Source organism: Mobula hypostoma, chromosome X1, assembly GCF_963921235.1.
Source record: "Mobula hypostoma chromosome X1, sMobHyp1.1, whole genome shotgun sequence".
NCBI lineage: Eukaryota > Metazoa > Chordata > Chondrichthyes > Myliobatiformes > Myliobatidae > Mobula > Mobula hypostoma.
Window position 1 is genome coordinate 12,809,280 of NC_086128.1, and position 20,129 is coordinate 12,829,408.

The 20,129-nt window shown below is 55.8% G+C and overlaps 1 protein-coding gene across 6 annotated transcripts in view; it reads left to right on the forward strand.

Moving 5' to 3' along the window:
• LOC134340570 (electroneutral sodium bicarbonate exchanger 1-like) overlaps positions 1-2,860 on the forward strand; it is a 196,709-nt gene extending 193,849 nt beyond the window's left edge. For 5 of the 6 annotated variants that reach the window (XM_063037967.1, XM_063037972.1, XM_063037969.1 and 2 more), the window contains one exon: positions 1,934-2,860. The gene's annotated coding sequence lies outside the window, so the exon portion shown is untranslated. The remainder of the gene's footprint in view (positions 1-1,933) is intronic. The other variant, XM_063037968.1, reaches the window with a different exon arrangement.
• The last annotated feature ends 17,269 nt before the right edge of the window (positions 2,861-20,129 follow it).

Sequence of the window (20,129 nt, forward strand, 5' to 3'; positions counted from 1 at the left end):
TACCCAGAGGCATTTGGATGTTTACTCAGTGAGTATATTTGAGGCTGACACTAAGGATTTTGGGACACTAGGGGAATTGAGGGACCTATAAAACAGATGGGGAAAATGGATGGTGTGGAACTTTTCAATTGTGATCTTGCAGGAAGGCTGATTCATTTTGATAAGCCATATAGTCAATGTTCTGTTTGTTCTTGCAGTATATAGAATGAAGCTTCAGTGAATGAAGACTTTTTCATATGGTAAACTGGAATTCTGTCTGTTTCCAATGCTTATCAAAGATCTGAGGTAGAGATGGTCCACCAGGCATCCTGCCAAATATTTTTCTCCCAACAAATCCAGAACACAACATTAACTGATCATTATCACATTAGATTTGTTAGGAGTTGCTGTATGCAAATTGGCTGCTATCCTTGCAGTATTATATTGATAACTTTGAGATTATAAAAGGTTCTCAGTTTCTCCTTTCTTTAACAATTTTCAACTGTACATACAACTCTCTAGAAACAACCAATTGTCTTAAGCACCACAGTGGTGAACAGTATAAATTAGTTCAAGGTGATTAATTTCATAAGATTCTTTCTATTCTTGCAACAAACTCAACCCATTGGGTCCATGCCAACTACCAACAGAGAAATCCTGACAATGCTGTTTCCCTCTTTCCCCCCCCCGCCCCCCCCCCATGCTCCTGAATCTTGTTCTCTCTCACATACCCACCAACCTTTAAAATTCATTTGGCATTTACCAATGCCAAGGTGTAATTTACAGTAGCCAATTGACCTTTCAGCATATCTTAGGGATGTGGAGGAAACCAGAGTGCCTAGCAGAAAACCATGCAGCCATAAGGAAAATATGCAAACTCTACTCCACACAGCATCCAAAATCAGGATCACACCCAAGTCTCTAGAGCTGTGAGACATTACAAAAGGAAAGGTTTTACCCAAAATCTTGCCTTATTCCCAGCTTCCTTTTCTTAATTTTATTGTCAGGTATTTACATTCTTTATATATCATTGTTTCAAAAGTTCCCTGCGTGTTATCTTGAAAATTTCAAAGAGTATAGACCCAATTTATTTCACCATCTTTAAGAATTTAAATTCTCGATACTCAAATATCGTAATCAGCTAGTCTTTTTTTTCACTTGTTGATTTAGTTGCACTCATGTTTCATTATGGGGTTACACACACACAAAATGCTGGAGGAACTCAGCAGGCCAGGCAGCATCTATGGGGTAAAAAGCACAGTCGACGTTTCGAGCTGAAACCCTTCTGTAGATGCTGCCTGGTCTGCAGAGTTTCTCCAGCATTTTGTGTGTGTGTGTGTGTGTGTGTGTGTGTCTTGGATTTCCAGCATCTGCAGATTTTCTCTTGTTTGTGATTGATTATGGAGTTTGTCATCAGTTACTCTTTACCTTCAGGACATTAATTGCTTCACACTCACTCCAAAAGCCCTTGTGTAGCCAACAGCTGGAGACTGCTTTTTCTTAATAGAAGCCAGAAAGGAAGCCAAAGTTAAGCTTCAGCCGATGAAGAAGTCATTGCTTATTTCCACTGGCTCACTTGGCTCCAAATGCTAAGATTGTAATTTTCAAATCCCAATATGGCCTAATTCCTCTCTAACCATACAAGCCAGCTTGCACCTTCCATTCAACCAACTCTAGATTGCAGCATGTCCTTTATCCCCTCTATTCAAAGAGCATACAGTTATCTGTCAGATGTCATGCTTATGTACTCTATATCTCTCTTTAAAGGTATTTTGTATTGTGACTGTTATCTGTCTTCATGTTTGAATTTTATAAAATATTTAACCATGCCTTCATTTCTTTTAGCTGCAATTCCTCAATATTATCCTTACAACTTCAATTTCAAGTGCTCTGATGTAATCTTTTCTCAAAAACTGACTTGATATAAATGAACAGCCTTTTGTTTATTTCTTAGGATTAAATCCAAACCTTGATAAAGAAGGATGAAGTTGTAATTGACTCAGGGAGAGCCAAAACAGGAGGATTTGCAATTAAATATTCGCAGTGCATCATGGAAGATCCTTGGAAACTAAAACAAGTTGAAGGCAGCACATTGTCCTTTTAAGTACTCAGAACCCCAATAAGGCCTTTAAAAGAAGAGTCTAAAATTTTAATGAATTTGAATTTTAATTTTCTGTTTTGCACATCATTAGGTTGGCCAGAAGTTAATGAAAGTTTAAATTGGAGGAAAATCAGTGTAATTTTGCATATTTTTAAAATTTTCAGTTTTGTAATAAAAAGCCTGACTGACAGAAATCAACCTTTGAAAGGTTTTCATCTCTAACCAGCATATAATTTGAGATGTTTGATATATAGATTGTAAGAATTAGATTTGTTATATGTACTATATCACAATTATTCTGATTATTAGTGCTGTTTAATGATTTCTACACTTAAATGTGTTTTCATGTTTCTGCATGAAAAAGTTCTAGACTATCAAAGATGTTTACATGTACCTTGATCACTAAATGTTACTTTACTCAGTAATAAAGCAACTTGCAGTGCAATATACTGTACAAACTAAAGTCACTACTAACATACTACATGGCCAGTTGTATAAAATAATGTTGAGAATGTTCTCTAATTCCTTGCCAATAGTTTTGAGAGGCTTCTGTCATTTGTACCCCTCATCAGCCTGCTAGCAGTGATATCCCTATAAAGAGCTCTGAGGAGGGGATTCAGAAACACATAGTTACCAATTACTATGCACAGCAAAATCTTTGTTCCTCAAATGACAAGTAATTTGCAGTAGGGAATAGTTCTTTGAATCCCTTAAATGCTGCAATTATATTTAGACATTATCTAATTAGAAAATAACTATTTCCAAAAGCAACACTCACAAGAAGCTGGAGGAGCTCAGCAGGTCGGGCAGCATCCGTGGAAAAGATCGGTCAATGTTTCGGGCCAGAACCCCTTGTCAGGACCCGGCCCAAAACGTCGACCGATCTTTTCCACGGATGCTGCCCGACCTGCTGAGCTCCTCCAGCTTCTTGTGAGTGTTGCTTTGACCCCAGCATCTGCATATTATTTTGTGTTAACTATTTCCAAAAAATGGGACCTGAAAAGACATGCTAAATGAAGTATAATGAAATGTGTCTTGGACTTCTATTCCACCAAAGTAATGTACAAAGTCTCCCAAGCACTTGACATTTACTATTGCTAGAAAAGATTGTCATAGACAATCTTAACTGTTTCATAAATCAATTCCTTTGAGACTGTGGAAGTGCAATAATAATAGCAATACACAAAACATTACTGTTTATACTTCATACCGTGGAAGCAATATTAGGAAACCACAAAATGAGATAAAATTAAAAATGTAGATTCCACCCTTTGCTATTTGTTTGAATGTGGTTCTTATGCAAGTGCCCTGATGGTAAATCTAATCCAAACAAAATTCAAATGAATAAACTATTGTGGGTAAATCATGAGATTGATGAACACTAATATCCACAGTCAATTGAGATTAAATACTTTTTCAAATTGCTGTATGTTTCTGAACTCAAAGTCAAGATGATGTCTGAAAGTGTTTCAAAATAATAGAGGAGAAGGGATGAAAAGAAGATTCTTTGGTGGGAGCTGGGGGTACGATCAGCTTGATTCCACTCAAAGGGCCTTTGATCAAGTCTAACTTTTAGCTGAGGTATTGCAATTGTCCTTGTATCTTTATAACTTAAAAAAAACAGTACACTGTTTGCAGGCTGTTGAGGGCACCTGGCAATAACAACAAATCTCATTACTTTAGATACTTCAGTTCACAACCCCAGAATTCATTACTGTTCAGTCACTTGTGTAGGACATTTGTTTCTGTCTGATTTCCTGGAGAAACGCAGCAAACCAACCAAGCAATTGCCATGATTTTATGATTTTGAATGTAATACATACCAAAAGAAAATAAAAAAATAAAATATATCCTTACTGAATTTAAAAAAAAGTGCAGGCACAAATTTTTAATATAGCTTCTTTCTAGTGAACTACATGTAGAAATAGAGACTCATTATTTTATTTAGAGAAACTTAAAGAAATATATTAATAGATTATTTTGTTGCAGAAAACCTATAGTCTTATGACACTTAAAATGTAAATAACAGCAAGCAGCAATCTGATCCACCTGGTCCACCAAATAGCAGTATGTTGGCCTCAATCTAAAGGATGGGCTAATAACTGAATTAAACAACATTAACCACAAACCCCTTGACTAAGAAATAGGGATATAGAGTAGAAGCAAATGTGGCTTCTATTTTAGTAAGTTCATTTTTTTCGTTTTAGTCCTGGGATTTAGAATATGAAGACCCGGGTTATAATCATTGTTTAAGTGCAGTAATGTGTTTGCTGATTTCAATTCAAGGTGGGTGTAAAAGTTATTTGTTATACTGGAGGAATTGTGTAAAAGTGCTGTATGGTCAGGTAATACTGTTGTTTAATCTTGTCCTTTGTGTACACTTGTAGTGAAAGTAGAGAAACAGATAGTGAGTGTACTCCTAAAATGTAATATGAAATGTATCTTTTTAAAGAGACAACATTCCTCATTTAAATCAGCCTGCATTTGGAAGAGGTTAGAAAGTTTTTGTTCCTCTTTTTGTTTGGTCTGTAATAAGTATTAATGGGGAAAAGTTATTTCTGTTCAAAATACTATGGAGTCTTATTGTGCGTATATCATAAACTGCAACCTCTTTAGATCATAGCAGGAATTCTGTCTACTTAAATGATAAAAATGTGAATGGAAAATTGTAATTTATTTCTATAAGGAAATAAAAGTGATTAAAATGCTATGACTTGATTATTATCGCTTTTATACTAGGTGAGATTCAATTAGAATATTGCAGATTAGTTTATGATACAATGTTTCTTAATGTACAATCTTTATGTGGCAGAACATAAGACATAGGAGTAGAATTAGGCCATTTGGCCATTGTCTGCTCTGCCATTTCATCATAGCTGATGCATTTCCCTCTCAACCCCATTCTCCTGCCTTCTCCCCATAACTTTTCACACCCTGACCAACCAAGAACGTATCAATTTCGCCTTAACAACACCTAATGACTTGGCCTCCACAGCTGCCTGTGGAAACGAATTCCACGGATTCACCACTCACTGGGTAAAGAAATTCCTCCTCATCTCCATTCTAAATGGACATCTCTTTGTTCTGAGGCTGTGCCCTCTAGTTCTAGATTCGCTCGCTATAGGAATGTCCTCTCCACATCCACTCTCTCTAGGCTCTTTCAACATTCGATAGGTTTCAATGAGATTCCCCCCTCACTCTTCTAAATTTCCAGTGAGTACAGCCCCAGAGCCATCAATCGCTTCTCATACAATTAACCCTTTTATTCCCAGAATCATTCTCGTGAATCTCCTCTGAACCCTCTCTAATGTCAACACATCCTTTCTTAAATAAGGGGCCCAAAACTGCTCACAATACTCCAACTGAAGTCTCACGAGTGCTTTATAAAGCCTCAGCATGACATCTTTGCCTTTATATTCTTGTCCTCTCGAAATGAATGCTAACATTCTGCATGAGAACTCCCAAATACCTTTCCACTTTGGATTTTAGAATTCTCTCCAATAGGAAAATAGTCTATGCTTTCATTCCTTCCACCGAAGTGTATGACCATACACTTCCTGGAACTGTGTTCCATTTGCCACTTCTTGCCCACTCTCCTAATCTGTCCAAGTCCTTCTGCAGCCTCCCTGCTTTCTCAACACTACTTGTCTACCTCTCTTCGTATCGTCTGTAAACTTGGCCACAAAGCCATCAATTCTAATGTCCTTATCATTGACGTGCAACACGAAAAGAAGCAGTCCCAGCACTGATCCCTGCAGAACACCATGAGTCACCAGCAACCAATCAGAAAAGGCTCCCTTTACTTGCATTCTTTCCCCTGCCAATTGGCCAATGCTCTATCCATGCTAGTATCTTTCCTATAATACCAAGGGCTCAAATCTTGTTAAGCAGCCCCTGTGTGGCAATTTGTCAAAGGCCTTCTGAAAATCCAAGTATTTAACATCCACCGATTTTTTTTTTTTTTTTTTTTTTTAATTTTTTTATTCCGCCCCCCCGGCTTTGTCTATCCTACTTGTTATTTCCTCAAATTTCCAACAGGTTTGTCAGGCAAGCTTTCCACTTAAGGAAACCATGCTGACTGGCCTATTTTTATCATGTGCCCGCAAGTACCCCAAAACTACATCCTTAATAATCAACTCCAACATCTTCCCAACCACTGAGGTCAGACCAACTGACCTATAATTTTCTTCCTTCAGCCTCTCTCACTTCTTGAAAAGTGGAGTGACATCTGCAATTTTCCAGTCTCAGAAACCATTCCAGAATTTAGTAATCTTGAAATGATCACTCGAATCTCTTCAATCACAATCTCTTCAGCTACTACTTTCAGAACCCTGGGGTGCAGTCCATCTGGTCCAGGTGACTTATCTACCTTCAGATCTTTCAGCTTCCCAAGCACCTTCTCTCTAGTAGCAACTGTACTCACCACTACCACGACACTCTCCCCTCACCCCCTCTCTCCCCCCACAACCCCTCTTTCCCCCACAACCACTCCCTCTCCCCATCCCCTCTCACCTCCCACAACCCTGTCCCCCTTCTCTCCCCCACAACCCCGTCCCCTTCTCTCCCCCACAACCCCGTCCCCTCTCTCCCCCCCACAACCACGTCCCCTCTCTCCCCCCCACAACACCGTCCCCTCTCTCTCCTCCCCACAACCCCGTCCCCTCTCTCTCCTCCCCACAACCCCGTCCCCTCTCTCTCCTCCCCACAACCACGTCCCCTCTATCTCCCCCACAACCACGTCCCCTCTATCTCCCCCACAACCACGTCCCCTCTATCTCCCCCACAACCACGTCCCCTCTCTCCCCCACAGCACCGTCCCCCTCTCCCTCCCCCGCAACACCGTCCCCCTCTCCCTCCCCCACAACACCGTCCCCCTCTCACCCCCCAACAACACCGTCCCCTCTCTCTCCCCACAACCCCGTCCCCCCTCTCTCCTCCCCACAACCCCCTCCCCTCTCTCTCCCCGACAATACCGTCCCCTCTCTGTCCCCCACAATACCGTCCCCTCTCGGTCCCCCACAATACCGTCCCCTCTCTGTCCCCCACAACACCGTCCCCTCTCTCTCCCCCACAACCCAATACCCTCTCTCCCAACACCGTACCCTCTCTCTCCCCCACAACACCGTCCCCTCTCTCCCCCACAACACCGTCCCCTCTCTCTCCCCCCAACCCCATCCCCCTCTCTCTCCTCCCCACAACCCCATCCCCCTCTCTCTCTCCCCACAACCCCGTCCCCCTCTCTCCTCCCCACAACCCCGTCCCCCTCTCTCTCCCCCACAACCCCGTCCCCCTCTATCTCCCCCACAACCCCATCCCCTCTCTCCCAACACCGTCCCCTCTCTCTGCCCCACAACCCTGTCCCCTCTCTCTCCCCGACAACCCTGTCCCCTCTCTCTCCCCCACAACCCTGTCCCCTCTCTCTCCCCCACAACACCGTCCCCTCTCTCCCCCACAACACCGTCCCCTCTCTCCCCCACAACACCGTCCCCTCTCTCTCCTCCACAACACCGTCCCCTCTCTCTCCCCCACAACTCAGTCCCCTCTCACTCCTCCCCCAACCCCATCCCCCTCTCTCTCCTCCCCACAACCCCATCCCCCTCTCTCTCCCCTCCCCGCAACCCCATCCCCCCTCTCTCCGAACCAACACCCCATCCCCTCTCTCTCCCCCACAACCCCGTCCCCTCTCTCTCCCCCACAACCCCATCCCCTCTCTCCCAACAACACCATCCCCTCTCTCTCATCCCCACTACCCCGTCCCCTCTCTCTCCTCCTCACAACCACGTCCCCTCTCTCCCCCCCACAACCACGTCCCCTCTCTCTCCCCCACAACCACGTCCCCTCTCTCTCCCCCACAACCACGTCCCCTCTCTCTCCCCCACAACCCCGTCCCCTCTCTCTCATCACTACAACCCCATCCCCTCTCTCTCCCCCACAACCACGTCCCCTCTCTCCCCCACAACCCACCTCTCTCCTCCCCACAACCACGTCCCCTCTCGCTCATCCCCACAACCACGTCCCCTCTCTCTCCCCCACAACACCGTCCCCTCTATCTCCCCGACAACACCGTCCCCTCTCTCTCCCCCACAACCCCGTCCCCTCTCTCTCATCACTACAACCCCATCCCCTCTCTCTCCTCCCCACAACCACGTGCCCTCTCTCTCCCCCACAACCACGTCCCCTCTCTCTCCCCCACAACCACGTCCCCTCTCTCACAACACCGTCCCCTCTCTCTCCCCCACAACCCCGTCCCCTCTCTCTCCTCCCCACAACCCCGTCCCCTCTCGCTCATCCCCACAACCACGTCCCCTCTCTCTCCTCCACAACCACGACCTTCTCTCTCCTCCACAACCCAGTCCCCTCTCTCTCCTCCCCACAACCACGTCCCCTCTCTCTCCTCCCCACAACCATGTCCCCTCTCTCTCCTCCCCACAACCACGTCCCCTCTCTCCCCCACAACCACGTCCCTTCTCTCCCCCACAACCACGTCCACCTCTCCCTCCCCCACAACACCGTCCCCTCTTTCCCCCCAACAACACCGTCCACTCTCTCCCCCACAACCCTGTCCCCTCTCTCTCATCACTACAACCCCGTCCCCTCTCTCTCCTCCCCACAACCACGTCCCCTGTCTCTCCCCCACAACCACGTCCCCTGTCTCTCCCCCACAACCACGTCCCCTCTCTCTCCCCCACAACCCCGTCCCCTCTCTCCCCGCAACCCCGTCCCCTCTCTCCTCCCCGCAACCCCGTCCCCCTCTCTCTCCCCCACAACCCCGTCCCCCCTCTCTCCCCCACAACCCCGTCCCCTCTCTCTCATCACTACAACCCCGTCCCCTCTCTCTCCTCCCCACAACCACGTCCCCTCTCTGTCCCCCACAACCATCCCCTCTCTGTCCCCCACACAACCACGTCCCTCTCTCCCCACAACCACGTCCCCTCTCTCTCCTCCACAACCACGTCCCTCTCTCTCCTCCACAACCCAGTCCCCTCTCTCTCCTCCCCACAACCACGTCCCCTCTCTCTCCTCCCCACAACCATGTCCCCTCTCTCTCCTCCCCACAACCACGTCCCCTCTCTCCCCCACAACCACGTCCCCTCTCTCCCCCACAACCACGTCCACCTCTCCCTCCCCCACAACACCGTCCCCTCTTTCCCCCCAACAACACCGTCCCCTCTCTCTCCCCCACAACCCCGTCCCCTCTCTCTCCCCACAACCCCGTCCCCTCTCTCTCCTCCACAACCCCATCCCCTCTCTTTCCTCCACAACCCCGTCCCCTCTCTCTCCTCCCCACAACCACGTCCCCTCTCTCCCCCACAGCACCGTCCCCCTCTCTCCTCTCCACAACCCCGTCCCCTTCTGTCTCCCCTCCCCACAACCCCATACCCCTCTCTGTCCCCCACACAACCACGTCCCCTCTCTCCCCACAACCACGTCCCCTCTCTCTCCCCCAAAACACCGTCCCCTCTCTCCCAACAACACCGTCCCCTCTCTCCCCCACAACCCCGTCCCCTCTCTCTCATCACTACAACCCCGTCCCCTCTCTCTCATCACTCCAACCCCATCCCCTCTCTCTCCTCCCCACAACCACGTCCCCTGTCTCTCCTCTCCACAACCCCGTCCCCTTCTGTCTCCCCTCCCCGCAACCCCATACCCCTCTCTGTCCCCCACAACACCGTCCCCTCTCTCTCCCCCAACCCCATCCCCCTCTCTCCCCCACAACTCCATCCCCCGCTCTCCCCCACAACCCCGTCCAATCTCTCTCCCACACAACACCGTCCCCTCTCTCCCAACAACACCGTCCCCTCTCTCCCCCACAACCCCGTCCCCTCTCTCTCATCACTACAACCCCATCCCCTCTCTCTCCTCCCCACAACCACGTCCCCTCTCTCTCCCCCACAACCCCATCCCCTCTCTCTCCTCCCCACAACCCCGTCCCCTCTCGCTCATCCCCACAACCACGTCCCCTCTCTCTCCTCCACAACCACGTCCCTCTCTCTCCTCCACAACCCAGTCCCCTCTCTCTCCTCCCCACAACCACGTCCCCTCTCTCTCCTCCCCACAACCATGTCCCCTCTCTCTCCTCCCCACAACCACGTCCCCTCTCTCCCCCACAACCACGTCCCCTCTCTCCCCCACAACCACGTCCACCTCTCCCTCCCCCACAACACCGTCCCCTCTTTCCCCCCAACAACACCGTCCCCTCTCTCTCCCCCACAACCCCGTCCCCTCTCTCTCCCCACAACCCCGTCCCCTCTCTCTCCTCCACAACCCCGTCCCCTCTCTCTCCTCCACAACCCCGTCCCCTCTCTCTCCTCCCCACAACCACGTCCCCTCTCTCCCCCACAGCACCGTCCCCCTCTCTCCTCTCCACAACCCCGTCCCCTTCTGTCTCCCCTCCCCACAACCCCATACCCCTCTCTGTCCCCCACACAACCACGTCCCCTCTCTCCCCACAACCACGTCTCCCCTCTCTCTCCCACACAACACCGTCCCCTCTCTCCCAACAACACCGTCCCCTCTCTCCCCCACAACCCCGTCCCCTCTCTCTCATCACTACAACCCCGTCCCCCTCTCTCTCCCCACAACCCCGTCCCCTCTCTCCTCCCCTCAACCCCGTCCCCTTTCTCTCCTCCCCGCAACCCCGTCCCCTTTCTCTCCTCCACGCAACCCCGTCCCCCCTCTCTCCCTCACAACACCGTCCCCTCTCTGTCCCCCACAACACCGTCCCCTCTCTGTCCCCCACACAACCATGTCCCTCTCACCCCACAACCACGTCCCCTCTCTCCCCCCCCACAACACCGTCCCCTCTCTGTCCCCCAACTCCATCCCCTCTCTCCCTCCAACTCCATCCCCTCTCTCCCTCCAACCTCAACCCCTCTCTCTCCCACAACCCCGTCCCCTCTCTCCCAACACCGTCCCCTCTCTGTCCCCCACAACACCGTCCCCTCTCTCTCCCCCCCCACAACCCCGTCCCCTCTCTCTCCTCCCCACAACCACGTCCCCTCTCTGTCCCCCACAACCATCCCCTCTCTGTCCCCCACACAACCACGTCCCTCTCTCCCCACAACCACGTCCCCTCTCTCTCCCTCACAACACCGTCCCCTCTCTGTCCCCCACAACCATGTCCCCTCTCTCTCCCTACAAGCACGTCCCCTCTCCCCCCAACCACATCCCCTCTCTCCCCCCCACAACCCCATCCCCTCTCTCTCCCCCAACTCCATCCCCTCTCTGTCCCCCACAACACCGTCCCTTCTCTGTCCCCCACACATCCATGTCCCTCTCACCCCACAACCACGTCCCCTCTCTCCCCCCCCACAACCCCATCCCCCTCTCTCTCCCCTCCCCGCAACCCCATCCCCTCTCTCTCCTCCCCACAACCTCGTCCCCCTCTCTCCTCCCCACAACCTCGTCCCCCTCTCTCCTCCCCACAACCCCGTCCCCCTCTCTCTCCCTCCCCGCAACCCCGTCCCCCTCTCTCTCCCCCACAACCCCGTCCCCTCTATCTCCCCCACAACCCCATCCCCTCTCTCCCAACACCGTCCCCTCTCTCTGCCCCACAACCCTGTCCCCTCTCTCTCCCCGACAACCCTGTCCCCTCTCTCTCCCCCACAACCCTGTCCCCTCTCTCTCCCCCACAACCACCGTCCCCTCTCTCTCCCCACAACACCGTCCCCTCTCTCTCCCCCCACAACACCGTCCCCTCTCTCTCCTCCACAACACCGTCCCCACTCTCTCCCCCACAACTCAGTCCCCTCTCACTCCTCCCCCAACCCCTTCCCCCGCTCTCTCCTCCCCGCAACCCCATCCCCCCTCTCTCCGAACCAACACCCCATCCCCTCTCTCTCCCCCACAACCCCGTCCCCTCTCTCCCAACAACACCATCCCCTCTCTCTCATCCCCACTACCCCGTCCCCTCTCTCTCCTCCTCACAACCACGTCCCCTCTCTCTCCCCCACAACCACGTCCCCTCTCTCTCCCCCACAACCACGTCCCCTCTCTCTCCTCCCCACAACACCATCCCCTCTCACTCCTCCCCACAACCACGTCCCCTCTATCTCCCCCACAACCCCGTCCCCTCTCTCCCCCACAACCCACCTCTCTCCTCCCCACAACCACGTCCCCTCTCGCTCATCCCCACAACCACGTCCCCTCTCTCTCCCCCACAACCCCGTCCCCTCTCTCTCCCCCACAACCCCGTCCCCTCTCTCTCCCCCACAACCACGTCCCCTCTCTCTCCCCCACAACCACGTCCCCTCTCTCTCCCCCACAACCACGTCCCCTCTCTCTCCTCCCCACAACACCATCCCCTCTCTCTCCTCCCCACAACCCCGTCCCCTCTCTCTCCTCCCCACAACCCCGTCCCCTCTCGCTCATCCCCACAACCACGTCCCCTCTCTCTCCTCCACAACCACGACCTTCTCTCTCCTCCACAACCCAGTCCCCTCTCTCTCCTCCCCACAACCACGTCCCCTCTCTCTCCTCCCCACAACCACGTCCCCTCTCTCCCCCACAACCACGTCCCCTCTCTCCCCCACAACCACGTCCACCTCTCCCTCCCCCACAACACCGTCCCCTCTTTCCCCCCAACAACACCGTCCCCTCTCTCCCCCACAACCCCGTCCCCTCTCTCTCATCACTACAACCCCGTCCCCTCTCTCTCATCACTCCAACCCCGTCCCCTCTCTCTCCTCCCCACAACCACGTCCCCTGTCTCTCCCCCACAACCACGTCCCCTCTCTCACAACACCGTCCCCTCTCTCTCCCTCACAACACCGTCCCCTCTCTGTCCCCCACAACCATGTCCCCTCTCTCTCCCTACAAGCACGTCCCCTCTCCCCCCAACCACATCCCCTCTCTCCCCCCCACAACCCCATCCCCTCTCTCTCCCCCAACTCCATCCCCTCTCTCCCTCCAACCTCATCCCCTCTCTCTCCCACAACCCCGTCCCCTCTCTCCCAACACCGTCCCCTCTCTGTCCCCCACAACACCGTCCCCTCTCTCTCCCCCCCACAACCCCGTCCCCTCTCTCTCCTCCCCACAACCACGTCCCCTCTCTGTCCCCCACAACCATCCCCTCTCTGTCCCCCACACAACCACGTCCCTCTCTCCCCACAACCACGTCCCCTCTCTCTCCCCACAACCACGTCCCCTCTCTCTCCCCACAACCACATCCCCTCTCTCTCCCCCACAACCCCGTATCCCCTCTCTGTCCCCACAACCCCATCCCCTCTCTCCTCCACAACCCCGTCCCCTCTCTCTCCTCCCACAACCACGTCCCCTCTCTCTCCTCCCCACAACCACGTCCCCTCTCTCTCCCCACAACCACGTCCCCTCTCTCTCTCTCCACAATCCCGTCCCCTCTCCTGTCCCCCACAACCCCGTCCCCTCTCACTCCCCACAACCCCGTATCCCCTCTCTCCCCACAACCCCGTCCTCTCTCTGTCCCCACATACCACGTCCCCCTCTCATCCCCACAACCACGTCCCCTCTCTCTCCCCACAACCACGTACCCCCTATCTCCCCACAACCCCGTCCCCTCTCTCTCCCCCACAACCCCACCCCTCTCCCCCCCACAACCTCGCGTCCCCTCTCTCTCCCCCACACCCCTCTCTCTCCTCTCCACAACCCCGTCCCCTCTCTCTCCCCACAACCACGTCCCCTCTCTCTCCCCCACAACCACCGTCCCCTCTCTCTTCCCCACAACGTCCCCTCTCTCCCCACAACCCACCTCTCTCTCTCCCCCACAACCACGTCCCCTCTCGCTCATCCCCACAACCACGTCCCCTCTCTCTCCCCCACAACACCGTCCCCTCTCTCCCCAACAACACCGTCCCCTCTCTCTCCCCCACAACCCCGGCCCCTCTCTCTCAACACTACAACCCCGTCCCCACTCTCTCCTCCCCACAACCACGTCCCCTCTCTCCCCACAACCCGTCCCCTCTCTCTCCTCCACAACCCGACCTTCTCTCCCTCCACAACCAGTCCTCTCTCTCCTCCCCACAACCACGTCCCCTCTCTCTCCTCCCCACAACCATGTCCCTCTCTCTCCTCCCCACAACCACGTCCCCTCTCTCTCCTCCCCACAACCACGTCCCCTCTCTCCCCCACAACCACGTCCCCTCTCTCCCCCACAACCACGTCCTCCCACCGCCCCTCTCTCTCCCCACAACCCTCCACACCTCCCCTCTCTCCCCACAACCCGTCCCCTCTCTCCCCCACAACCCGTCCCCTCCTCTCCACAACCACGTCCCTCTCTCCTCCACAACCCAGTCCCCTCTCTCTCCTCCCCACAACCACGTCCCCTCTCTCTCCTCCCCACAACCATGTCCCCTCTCTCTCCTCCCCACAACCACGTCCCCTCTCTCTCCTCCCCACAACCACGTCCCCTCTCTCCCCACAACCACGTCCCCTCTCCCCCACAACCACGTCCACCTCTCCCTCCCCCACAACACCGTCCCCTCTTTCCCCCCAACAACACCGTCCCCTCTCTCTCCCCCACAACCCCGGCCCCTCTCTCTCATCACTACAACCCCGTCCCCTCTCTCTCATCACTCCAACCCCGTCCCCTCTCTCTCCTCCCCACAACCACGTCCCCTGTCTCTCCCCCACAACCACGTCCCCTCTCTCACAACACCGTCCCCTCTCTGTCCCCCACAACCATGTCCCCTCTCTCTCCCTACAAGCACGTCCCCTCTCCCCCCAACCACATCCCCTCTCTCCCCCCCACAACCCCATCCCCTCTCTCTCCCCCAACTCCATCCCCTCTCTGTCCCCCACAACACCGTCCCTTCTCTGTCCCCCACACAACCATGTCCCTCTCACCCCACAACCACGTCCCCTCTCTCCCCCCCACAACACCATCCCCTCTCTCTCCCCCAACCCCATCCCCGCTCTCTCCCCCAACTCCATCCCCTCTCTCCCTCCAACCTCATCCCCTCTCTCTCCCACAACCCCGTCCCCTCTCTCCCAACACCGTCCCCTCTCTGTCCCCCACAACACCGTCCCCTCTCTCTCCCCCCCCACAACCCCGTCCCCTCTCTCTCCTCCCCACAACCACGTCCCCTCTCTGTCCCCCACAACCATCCCCTCTCTGTCCCCCACACAACCACGTCCCTCTCTCCCCACAACCACGTCCCCTCTCTCTCCCCACAACCACGTCCCCTCTCTCTCCCCACAACCACATCCCCTCTCTCTCCCCACAACCCCGTATCCTCTCTGTCCCCACGACCCCGTCCCGTCTCTCCTCCACAACCCCGTCCCCTCTCTCTCCTCCACAACCACGTCCCCTCTCTCTCCTCCCCACAACCACGTCCCCTCTCTCTCCCCACAACCACGTCCTCTCTCTCTCTCCACAATCCCGTCCCCTCTCTGTCCCCCACAACCCCGTCCCCTCTCACTCCCCACAACCCCGTATCCCCTCTCTCCCCACAACCCCGTCCCCTCTCTGTCCCTCATACCACGTCCCTCTCTCCCCACAACCACATCCCCCCTCTCTCCCCACAACCACATACCCCCCACTCCCCACAACCCCGTCCCCTCTCTCTCCCCCACAACCCCGCCCCCTCTCTCTCCTCTCCACAACCCCGTCCCCTTCTGTCTCCCCTCCCCGCAACCCCATACCCCTCTCTGTCCCCCACAACACCGTCCCCTCTCTCTCCCCCAACCCCATCCCCCTCTCTCCCCCACAACCCCATCCCCCGCTCTCCCCCACAACCCCGTCCCCTCTCTCTCCCCCACAACACCGTCCCCTCTCTCCCAACAACACCGTCCCCTCTCTCCCCCACAACCCCGTCCCCTCTCTCTCATCACTACAACCCCATCCCCTCTCTCTCCTCCCCACAACCACGTCCCCTCTCTCTCCCCCACAACCCCATCCCCTCTCTCTCCTCCCCACAACCCCGTCCCCTCTCGCTCATCCCCACAACCACGTCCCCTCTCTCTCCTCCACAACCTTGTCCCTCTCTCTCCTCCACAACCCAGTCCCCTCTCTCTCCTCCCCACAACCACGTCCCCTCTCTCTCCTCCCCACAACCATGTCCCCTCTCTCTCCTCCCCACAACCACGTCCCCTCTCTCCCCCACAACCACGTCCCCTCTCTCCCCCACAACCACGTCCCCTCTCTCCCCCACAACCACGACCACCTCTCCCTCCCCCACAACACCGTCCCCTCTTTCCCCCCAACAACACCGTCCCCTCTCTCTCCCCCACAACCCCGTCCCCTCTCTCTCCCCACAACCCCGTCCCCTCTCTCTCCTCCACAACCCCATCCCCTCTCTTTCCTCCACAACCCCGTCCCCTCTCTCTCCTCCCCACAACCACGTCCCCTCTCTCCCCCACAGCACCGTCCCCCTCTCTCCTCTCCACAACCCCGTCCCCTTCTGTCTCCCCTCCCCACAACCCCATACCCCTCTCTGTCCCCCACACAACCACGTCCCCTCTCTCCCCCACAACCACGTCCCCTCTCTCTCCCCCAAAACACCGTCCCCTCTCTCCCAACAACACCGTCCCCTCTCTCCCCCACAACCCCGTCCCCTCTCTCTCATCACTACAACCCCGTCCCCTCTCTCTCATCACTCCAACCCCGTCCCCTCTCTCTCCTCCCCACAACCACGTCCCCTGTCTCTCCCCCACAACCACGTCCCCTCTCTCACAATACCGTCCCCTCTCTCTCCCCCACAACCCCGTCCCCTCTCTCTCCCCACAACCCCGTCCCCTCTCTCTTCCCCGCAACCCCGTCCCCTCTCTCCTCCCCTCAACCCCGTCCCCTTTCTCTCCTCCCCGCAACCCCGTCCCCTTTCTCTCCTCCACGCAACCCCGTCCCCCCTCTCTCCCTCACAACACCGTCCCCTCTCTGTCCCCCACAACCATGTCCCCTCTCTCTCCCTACAAGCACGTCCCCTCTCCCCCCAACCACATCCCCCCTCTCCCCCCCACAACCCCATCCCCTCCCTCTCCCCCAACTCCATCCCCTCTCTGTCCCCCACAACACCGTCCCCGCTCTGTCCCCCACACAACCATGTCCCTCTCACCCCACAACCACGTCCCCTCTCTCCCCCCCACAACACCGTCCCCTCTCTCTCCCCCACAACTCAGTCCCCTCTCACTCCTCCCCCAACCCCATCCCCCTCTCTCTCCTCCCCACAACCCCATCCCCCTCTCTCTCCCCTCCCCGCAACCCCATCCCCCCTCTCTCCGAACCAACACCCCATCCCCTCTCTCTCCCCCACAACCCCGTCCCCTCTCTCTCCCCCACAACCCCGTCCCTCTCTCCCAACAACACCATCCCCTCTCTCTCATCCCCACTACCCCGTCCCCTCTCTCTCCTCCTCACAACCACGTCCCCTCTCTCTCCCCCACAACCACGTCCCCTCTCTCTCCCCCACAACCACGTCCCCTCTCTCTCCTCCCCACAACACCATCCCCTCTCACTCCTCCCCACAACCACGTCCCCTCTATCTCCCCCACAACCCCGTCCCCTCTCTCCCTCACAACCCACCTCTCTCCTCCCCACAACCACGTCCCCTCTCGCTCATCCCCACAACCACGTCCCCTCTCTCTCCCCCACAACACCATCCCCTCTATCTCCCCGACATTCCCGTCCCCTCTCTCTCCCCCACAACCCCGTCCCCTCTCTCTCCCCCACAACCACGTCCCCTCTCTCTCCCCCACAACCATGTCCCCTCTCTCTCCCCCACAACCACGTCCCCTCTCTCCCCCACAACCCACCTCTCTCCTCCCCACAACCACGTCCCCTCTCGCTCATCCCCACAACCACGTCCCCTCTATCTCCCCGACAACACCGTCCCCTCTATCTCCCCGACAACACCGTCCCCTCTCTCTCCCCCACAACCCCGTCCCCTCTCTCTCATCACTACAACCCCGTCCCCTCTCTCTCCTCCCCACAAGCACGTTCCCTCTCTCTCCCCCACAACCACGTCCCCTCTCTCTCCCCCACAACCACGTCCCCTCTCTCACAACACCGTCCCCTCTCTCTCCCCCACAACCCCCTCCCCTCTCTCCCCACCCCACAACCCCGTCCCCTCTCGCTCATCCCCACAACCACGTCCCCTCTCTCTCCTCCCCACAACCCCGTCCCCTCTCGCTCATCCCCACAACCACGTCCCCTCTCTCTCCTCCACAACCACGACCTTCTCTCTCCTCCACAACCCAGTCCCCTCTCTCTCCTCCCCACAACCACGTCCCCTCTCTCTCCTCCCCACAACCATGTCCCCTCTCTCTCCTCCCCACAACCCCGTCCCCTCTCTCTCCTCCCCACAACCACGTCCCCTCTCTCCCCCACAACCACGTCCTCTCTCTCCCCCACAACCACGTCCACCTCTCCCTCCCCCACAACACCGTCCCCTCTTTCCCCCCAACAACACCGTCCCCTCTCTCCCCCACAACCCCGTCCCTTCTCTCTCATCACTACAACCCCGTCCCCTCTCTCTCATCACTCCAACCCCGTCCCCTCTCTCTCCTCCCCACAACCACGTCCCCTGTCTCTCCCCCACAACCACGTCCCCTCTCTCACAACACCGTCCCCTCTCTGTCCCCCACAACCATGTCCCCTCTCTCTCCCTACAAGCACGTCCCCTCTCCCCCCAACCACATCCCCTCTCTCCCCCCCACAACCCCATCCCCTCTCTCTCCCCCAACTCCATCCCCTCTCTGTCCCCCACAACACCGTCCCTTCTCTGTCCCCCACACAACCATGTCCCTCTCACCCCACAACCACGTCCCCTCTCTCCCCCCCACAACACCATCCCCTCTCTCTCCCCCAACCCCGTCCCCTCTCTCTCCCTCCAACTCCATCCCCTCTCTCCCTCCAACCTCATCCCCTCTCTCTCCCACAACCCCGTCCCCTCTCTCCCAACACCGTCCCCTCTCTGTCCCCCACAACACCGTCCCCTCTCTCCCCCCCACAACCACGTCTCCTCTCTGTCCCCCACAACCATCCCCTCTCTGTCCCCCACACAACCACGTCCCCTCTCTCTCCCCACAACCACGTCCCCTCTCTCTCCCCACAACCACATCCCCTCTCTCTCCCCACAACCCCGTATCCTCTCTGTCCCCACGACCCCGTCCCGTCTCTCCTCCACAACCCCGTCCCCTCTCTCTCCTCCACAACCACGTCCCCTCACTCTCCTCCCCACAACCACATCCCCTCTCTCTCCCACAACCCCGTCCCCTCTCTCCCAACACCGTCCCCTCTCTGTCCCCCACAACACCGTCCCCTCTCTCTCCTCCCCACAACCACGTCCCCTCTCTGTCCCCCACAACCATACCCTCTCTGTCCCCCACACAACCACGTCCCTCTCTCCCCACAACCACGTCCCCTCTCTCTCCCCACAACCACGTCCCCTCTCTCTCCCCACAACCACGTCCCCTCTCTGTCTCCTCTCTGTCCCCAGCAACCCCGTCCCCTCTCTCTCCCTGCAACCCCGTCCCCTCTCTCTCCCTGCAACCCCGTCCCCTCTCTCTCCCCACGACCCCGTATCCTCTCTGTCCCCACGACCCCGTCTCGTCTCTCCTCCACAACCCCGTCCCCTCTCTCTCCTCCACAACCACGTCCCCTCTCTCTCCTCCCCACAACCACGTCCCCACTCTCTCCCCACAACCACGTCCCCTCTCTCTCTCCACAATCCCGTCCCCTCTCTGTCCCCCACAACCCCGTCCCCTCTCACTCCCCACAACCCCGTATCCTCTCTCTCCCCACAACCCCGTCCCCTCTCTCTCCCCCACAACCCCGCCCCCTCTCTCTCCTCTCCACAACCCCATCCCCTTCTGTCTCCCCTCCCCGCAACCCCATACCCCTCTCTGTCCCGCACAACACCGTCCCCTCTCTCTCCCCCAACCCCATCCCCCTCTCTACCCCACAACCCCATTCCCCGCTCTCCCCCACAACCCCGTCCCCTCTCTCTCCCCCACAACACCGTCCCCTCTCTCCCAACAACACCGTCCCCTCTCTCCCCCACAACCCCGTCCCCTCTCTCTCATCACTACAACCCCATCCCCTCTCTCTCCTCCCCACAACCACGTCCCCTCTCTCTCC